The sequence below is a fragment of the Poeciliopsis prolifica genome, unplaced genomic scaffold, assembly GCF_027474105.1.
Source record: "Poeciliopsis prolifica strain line A6 unplaced genomic scaffold, Auburn_PproV2 SCAFFOLD046, whole genome shotgun sequence".
In the NCBI taxonomy this organism is placed as follows: Eukaryota; Metazoa; Chordata; class Actinopteri; order Cyprinodontiformes; family Poeciliidae; genus Poeciliopsis; species Poeciliopsis prolifica.
The window spans coordinates 4446111-4454612 of record NW_026562421.1 but is presented as its reverse complement, the minus strand read 5'-3'; positions in this window follow the sequence as shown (position 1 = coordinate 4454612).

The following is an 8502-nucleotide window of genomic DNA, read 5'->3' as shown; positions in this document are numbered from 1 at the left end:
TTAAGAGCTTCCAAAATGTTTTCATGCTCACCTCAGTCGCAGGAGGAGAATCTGAAAAAACATTGCAGACTTTAAACTCTTTGTTTTCTAAATCTTCTTTCTATAGATTTATGGCTTCTGCATTTTCATTCTTCTTTAAATGTATCTGTGTTTTCTAAAGTTCATGGAATATTTCAGCTACAACTACAGACTGAACACACACAGTGATTCTAACATGTCACTTTACAGCAAACTGCATTTATAATCTGTGTTTTTGCCGGACCAACACCAGAATCACCTGATGGTCTGATGAACCGGTGATAAGAAAGTTATTGATCTTAATTGATCTTTATTGTCTCGAGGCAACTGGAGGTTCGGTGAATTTAAACCACAAACATTTGGATCATGTGGAGCCACAAGAATCATGAAGCCAAGCGGTTTTAATTTATTGATCTGTGTGTGTGTGTAGGTGTGTGTGCGTGTGTGTGTGTGTGTGTGTGTGTGTGTGTGTGTGTGTGTGTGTGTGTGGTCCCCACAATTGATGATAAAAGTAGTAGTCCCCATAAACGATGGAAACCAGTCTGTGTGTGTGTCTGTGTGTGTGTGTGTATCTTGCCTGTCTCAGCTCCATTGGATTTTTTTCTCCAGTACAGCAGCAGAGCCAGAGCAGTGATGACGAAGGGCGGAGGCAGGACTGTCAGCAGAACGTCTGCAGAGGTTTTGTAGAGACAATCTGGATGGTCTCTGACTGCTGCTGTCGCAGACCAACAGCGCCCCCTAGGCTCTCTCTCATGTCTTGGCACAGTATTAATACATCTTTCAATAAAATTAGCTTTACCTGAAATTATTAATCAGATCAATTGTGATTAATCAGTTACTAAAATAATCATCAACCAGTTAATGAATGAGTTATTCATTAACTGGAGTATATAGACTCGAAAAGGCTGTTTGCTGAAAATAAACATATTCAGAGCAGGAATTATGCTGAAATGGGGGATATAGATTTTGAATTGAAGATGAAAACATTTATAAATAGGTTTTTGCTTCTCCTGGTTCAGATTTGCTGCAGGAATTATCATTAAATGATAATTAACTGGTCATTTAATAATTTAAAAAAGGAATTTGATTATTTGCATTATTTAATTAGAGCCTGGATTATTAAGCTAAAATTATGGTGGAAAGAAATCAGCCACTGACCTTTAAAAACAGATTTCTGACCAAAAATTAACATTTTGAATCAGTAATACATGTATTTATACCAATATCACATATCAGTCTCTATGTATCTCTTACTGCTGTTGGATTTAGTGTCAGACGCTCGCTGCATCGCCTGACAGAGATCGGTGGTTTCTGAGGAAACTGAAGTAGTGAAACTTCCTGAAGTGGAGCTGAAACTCTGTGTTGTTGTTGGTGGGAAGGTTGATGATTCAGGAACTGGAAAATATCAGAGACAACCTGGATTTAATTTAAGGAGCTATAAATATGATAAAAAAACAGCCTGGAAAATCTGAATTATGGGCAGTTATGCAAGTTTGGCTTCCCAGCAAAAATCGTCTCTCATATTTGAAAAGATATAAACCCAAAAAAGGACCCAATAAAAGACTCCATTAGAAATACTCACAACATTATATTTTCAAAAACTCACCCCGAGTGACGATGATGTAAAAGTCTCTGTGTAGATCTGATTGAATCGCTCTGTCCAGTTTACATCGGTACCATCCAGAGTCAGACTGGGTCAGCTGTGAGATGGTCACCAACAGAACTGCTGATTTTCGTCTTCTATCGTATTCAATGCTGTATCTGCCTCTGTCAGCTCCGACTCCATCAGTCTGAACTAGAACTTCATCTTTTCCACATTCTCCTTTGCAGAAACAGTCGTTTCCATCCAGAGTCTTCAAAGGAGCAGGCGACTGTCAGTGAACCGCCGGCTTCACTATGGAGGCGAGGAGCATTGTTCCCATCCAACAGAGCTGTTAGAATAATCATCAGTCAATTATCATCAGTCAATTATCATCAGTCAATAATCATCAGTCAATGATCATCAGTCAATGATCATCAGTCAATGATCATCAGTCAATGATCATCAGTCAATAATCATCAGTCAATGATCATCAGTCAATGATCATCAGTCAATAATCATCAGTCAATGATCATCAGTCAGTGATCATCAGTCAATGATCATCAGTCAATGATCATCAGTCAATGATCATCAGTCAATGATCATCAGTCAATGATCATCAGTCAATAATCATCAGTCAATAATCATCAGTCAATGATCATCAGTCAATGATCATCAGTCAATGATCATCAGTCAATAATCATCAGTCAATAATCATCAGTCAATGATCATCAGTCAATAATCATCAGTCAGTGATCATCAGTCAATAATCATCAGTCAATGATCATCAGTCAATGATCATCAGTCAATGATCATCAGTCAATAATCATCAGTCAATGATGTTTTATGTGTTACAATGAGAATGTTGTTTTCTTCTTCACAGTTTTCCCAGCAGAAGATCTTCCATCCTCCAGATGAAGGAAAGAAATATCTAATGTTAATTTCTTGTCCAGAAACTTGATAAAAACGCTTCACAGACTCATCGGTTCTGCTGTTGGTGATGTGCAGAGCTGCAGAACAGACCAACAGTTAATGTCAGGACTTCCTGTTCTGATTCAGTTATGGACCGGCTCCAAGCGAGAGCAAAACCTCACGTCTCTGTAATAAACTCCTGATGAATTTCACCTTCAACCCCAAGAATCCAAACATTAAAACTAAGAAGTTCTGAAACGATCCGATTGGAAACGTGGTAATGATCAAAATTAGATTCCAAGCTTAAATGTTGCAGCTTTAATGTTCAGGAAGCAGAAACATCTCAACAAGCCTCTGTTTTGCTCTGGTTATTTTAAAACTTCATCTTCCTGTTTTAAAGCCGACCAAACGCTCAGCTGCCTGCTGAAGTTTCACTGCAACAGATTCTGTGTTTCTGGGATGATCATGTTGAAACGGATGTTTTCCTGCTGTTGTTGTTTTAATCACGTTTCTCCTCCTTTAAATAAAATGATTTAACTTCCTGGTCAAGTCAGTTCTTGTTCTGCAGCTTCATTTTGATGAAACATTGAGGTATAAACATTTTCAGACGTATTCCTACTCTAGCATTTTATATGTGATGCATCCTTCTGCACCAGCGATGTATCCCACGATGCATTGCACCAAGAATGTGTGCAGAAATGTATCATCTGTAAATCTCAATTTATTTTCCATACAAAGCAGCTTTAAGATGCTTTTAGGAGAGATAGTGATCTGGAAGCTTCTTCTAAAATCAGTTCATCCAGGACGATGTAGGTCTGAAACGTTTCTGGGTTTTTGGAGCAGTAAACCTCGGCTAACCGCCTGCAGCCGGAGGGACTGTTCACCCGCTAACTGCAGCATGAGCTGTCATTGTCCTCTTCCTGTTATCTGCTTGTAGCTGCTGACAGTTCTAGGTTTGGATGCAGCTTCCTAAAGCATTGTGAGTTTCTCTTTTTTACTGCTATAGTTTGTGTCTCATTGATTAATTATCCTGTCAGAGCAGACAATCATAAATATGTGTAAAGACATCAATAGAGTCTAAGAATGGATGAAAAGAACAGAAATAAACAGATAAAGGAACTTAGAGAGGAAGAAGAAGCAGAAGAAAGAGTGATGGACGCTCATGATGAAGCTCTGAAGGTTTCCTGCTGCAATAAGTGAACAACTTCCTCCTCCAGTCGACATAAAGCTTCCTCTTATTTTCCTCTTTCTAGTTTTTACCTCACAGCATCTCTGTGACACTTAATGCTTTAAATGTTCATTTAAATGGTCTCTGAACTGATGGGGAGAGTCGGTGTGGATGGTTGTTGGTTCTTTATGTCTCCCTGAAACCTCAGGAGGTTCTCACACAGAATGATGCAATAATTTATATATATATATATAAAAAATTAAAATTCCCTTCTCACCCACCGCGGTGGTTCTGATCCTCTGAGCTCGGGTCCCAGTAGGTGATGTCGTCCCAGTTTGATCAGCTGACCTCAGGTGAACCCAGCAGTCAGATGAGACATGACGCACCCTGCTGGCCATTCTGTATATGACAGGTCATTTCTAATGAAATCAGTTGAATCTGTTCACAGCTGATGATCATGTTGCTCATCTCCATGCATGTCAGATTAAACATGAATTAGATCATTTCTTATGGTGTCTTTATGTTTGGATTTTATTGTTATAAATGCATGAACTTGTTCAGAGACATAAAAACATTTTTAAGTTAAAATGAATAAAATAAAAGAAAGAACATGTTATGTGTGATCTTTGTGTGATGTAAAACTGATTTAACTCAAATTTTTGTGAGCAGGAAGGATCTCCAGTAGCAGCCTGTCTGTGGTGGAGTATGAAAAGGCCTCTGACTGAAGCTGACTTGCTAACAGCAGCAGAGATGATATCCCTCAGCAACATGTCCTGGATGACATCACCAGGTGTCTCGCTCTGCTGATCCACCTCCTTTGCTTGAATTGTCTGTCTGGGCAGAGAGACGTTGGAGTCTGGGATGACGATGAGGCGGTTTGAACTTCCTCCTCCTCTGTCTGCATCCATGAAGCCTCCATTCGAAATCCTCTGGAATTTGAGGTCAAACAAACAACTTCTCACGTGTCACAGACCTGTTTGTTCAGCCAGACAGCCCGTCATTCTGGTTCTGCTGGACCTTCAATCAGAATGAGTTCATTTTCCGCTGTGTGAATCCAGGCAGCGAGGGGTTAACAGATGCCACGATTAGCTGTAATACAGGCAGAAAAGGGGAGGAGGGAAGTTTACGTCATGTTTAACCTTTGATTTAAAAAGCCAGACATGAGAAAAGAAGCAGCAGGAAACCCATTCATCATGACTGAGGCTCTGATCGGCTTCTTTTTCCTCTGTGAGTACGATTTCTCTTCCTTCTGGCAGAATCAGATAAAGATCACAGAAAATTTACCAAAACCACTTTTACTGATTCGTGTTTGAGCAAATCCTCGTCGGTTTGTGCTCTGCAGACAGAAGGAGGAGCAAAAACCGCTTTTATCATTGAATCAATCTGGAGATTTTAATTTGAGCTGAAACTCAATCAACTCTTCACATTAATAATCTGAGTTCAGATTATTAATTTGAGTTCAGATTATTAATTTGAGTTCAGATCATTAATTTGAGTTCAGATAATGGAAGAAGACATAACTTCTCCTTTATAAAGACGGAAATTTGACATAAATGTTACCGGAATCGTTTCCCAAACGATTGAAATGAAATTCATCGTCTGAAAAATGGTTTTGAAAACCTTGGAAAACGTTTCAGATTTTCTGATGGTCTATAAAATAACGTGGGAGGATTTCAGGCTTAAAATTCAAACTGGACTTTTTATCCACAGCCAAAATATTTAAATGAAGTCAAAATGCTTCACAAAGCAAAGCAGAAACATTTTATCCCTAAAGGCAAAAAGACCAAAGTTTAGATAAAATCAAAGTTAAAACACATTTTAAAATATTCAACAAAATTTCTGCTGGAAACAAGTTTTGAAGTTTTCTAAAGTCGTTCGATGAAGAAATGATTTTCATCAGTGAATCATTTCAGACAGAAACTTTCCATCTGATCAATAATCAATATGTTCATGTTCACTGCGGCTTCATGGCTTCAGCTCCAGTCTGACCATTAAACTATTTACCATTTTAAAACCAGATCAGCACTGAAAGTCATTCTACAATTATGGTGTTTATTAAAAATTCATATTTCTAATAGAAATGAGACATTTGGAGCAGACGTATTGGATCTGCTAAACATGTTGCCAGTAATTCTGACAAAATGTAGGAAAAAATGTTTATTTGGTCAATTCAAAGAATATAATTATAAATGCCACTGAAATCCATCAAAATGTGTTTTCACATATTTAAAAAATAATAATTTCTATTATTAAGCGTAACAGTTCACAATATATCATTTAATTAAACATTATTTGCTACATAATTTATTATTACTTTGATAAAAATACATTAAATATTAATTCTGTCTTCAGATTTGGGTGGTATTAAACGGCCGCTGCTCCGCCTGCATGAAGCCCAGCAGAAACAAACAGAACCGTTTTTATTTCTGACCCAAACTCTGAAACGGATCAGAGTCACTGCAGGTCTGGGTCTCCAGAACCGACCGACTGGCCCGGTTATCACTGGACTTATTGGATCTGAAGGTTCTGCCATTATAGCTGCAGGTTATTTATGGGTTTTGATGCAAAACGTTGAGAAAACAGATGAACTTCCTCCCACTATGCACCATAAACATTCTTTATGTAATGAAATATGTTCATGTGTTGTACAGTAAAGCCCAGAAGCATCTCTCCACAAATAATCATCAGTGTCGTGTTTTTTATTTGAAATGGATGAAATCTTTTGGAAATGATCTCCAGTATTTCCAGTAAAATCCTTTTCATTGCTGCAGCTTCTGCTCATTTCCTCTGCTGTTTATCTTTGAGCTTCAAGGCTTCGAGGTGAAGCCAAAAAAACATGACAGATGTGAGTTTTAGTCGCTTCCATTTCTGGGTTTCATTTCTTAAAAGAAACTTTGCTGCAGGTCGGAGAGAGTTCATGTTCAGTTCTGAAGCAGATCTTGTGGTTTCTCTCAGCAGACACTGATGTCGTTTCTCTGCAGCTCTGCAGATCTCCAGCAGTCCTGCTGCAGGGGATCAGATGAACGGATCAGCAGGAGGAGATTTCTCAGGATTTTGTGGCTCTTCTTTCTCTGGAACCAGGAAGATCTTCTGCAGGAAAAACTGTGGAGAAGGAAACGTTCTGGTAGAAACTAAGGAGGATTCAGCTGCAAACGGACGATACAGCATTGAATATGTCAGAGGTCAAGCCAAACATTTACAGCTTATTGGTGAAGATCTCAGGCCTGACTGGGTCGGACTCGGGTCGGTACCGATGTGGTTTGGGTGAATCCTACCAGGATTTCACTCTCAGTGTTTCAGGAGGTGAGTTTCTGAAACACTGATTACTCTTTAGATTAATGGACTAATTAACACGTCTGCTGTCCACATTCAGCTGCTTTTCCTTCAGCTCCCCACAGCATGATTCTGCCGCCGCCGTGCTTCAGCATGGTGCCCTCAGGTCATTCTCCTCAGGTTCCTCCTGCATGAAACAGCTCACAGCTTTCAGACTGAAACTTTGTGGTCAGCAGAAAATCTGAAACTTGCAGAAACAAAACCACTCAGATTTATAAAACCGCATGTAAAACTTCCACCACAAACTTTACAGTTTATAAACTTAGCAACAGATTTTGTTCAATAGGCGTCTTTCAGGGCTGCAAGGCTGACATGAAACTTAAAACTTTAAAAAGCAAAATAAAATTTAGGGAGTGAAAACTGAAGGGATGTGTTGATCAGTTAAAATGGAAAAGCTTTTTAAAATCGTTTCTGATTCTCTGCATAAATGTAAATCTTCCACATGTCTGTGCCATCTGTCAGTGGATGAGATGTCAACATCCTCCATTTCAGTGTCAACCTCTTCAACCTCGACAGCAACTCATCCATGGAGTCTGAACTCCAGCTCAGAAAGTTTCACACCTTCAGCTTCCTCTGCAAGCAGCAACCAGCCTGTGAGCCACGGAGAGGAGAAAACCCCTGACGGTAAACCAACACTCACTCTGCTCTGGACTCTGATGCTTCCCAACAGAAAAGCAGCTAAAGATGAATATGTAGATGTTATTCTCCTTGCTGCGACTCTTATTGTGAAATGGAAAACCTCCTCAGGGCCTCCTGGCTGCTGCCTCTGTTTGCATGTGAAGAAATGTTTGCATCCAAACTGACGCTCTGTGTGAAACGTTGTGTAGAAACGTCTGCTGGGCGCCTGCTGGCGGTGGTTCTGACCGGGGCTGGCATCCTGTTATCTGCGGCTCTGCTGGTTTTCTGCAGACGGAGGCGTCAAAACCTTCTGACAGGTAAACAACAGGAAACGCTTTCTGTGGTTCTGGGGCCGTCAGACCCAGAAGAACAGGATGAGAGATCAGCAGGAGGAACCAGGCTGCAGTGAAGGCTCGTGGGAACCAGAGCCGTCATCTGCAGCCTGGCTGTGAAACACGCGATTCCTGCACAGGAAGTGATGTCGTTTTGGTATTAATGCCTTCAGGGGAACCTGGATGAACGGGACCGCCTGGTGCAGCGTGCAGACCGACGCTGCCACCATGAGACACAGACATGAGGGTGGGAGTGTAAACCTTGTTCTGTGTTCATCACTTCCTGTGTGAAAGAAGTCAAAGGTCGCCTCCGCCCGCCGTCTTCGTGGGAAATTAAAAATAACACAAGTAATGCAGTCATGATGCTGCCACCACCATGCTTCACCATCAGGTTGAGGTTCCTTCACTGAGGAATTTTATATGAATAAATGTTAATATTTCTCTTATAACTGTGTCAACAATGATCAAGTTTATCAGCGGGGTTAAAAAAGGCCAAACAACATTAAGTTCTTGCAGAATAAAGACGAAAGTCTCGTCATCCT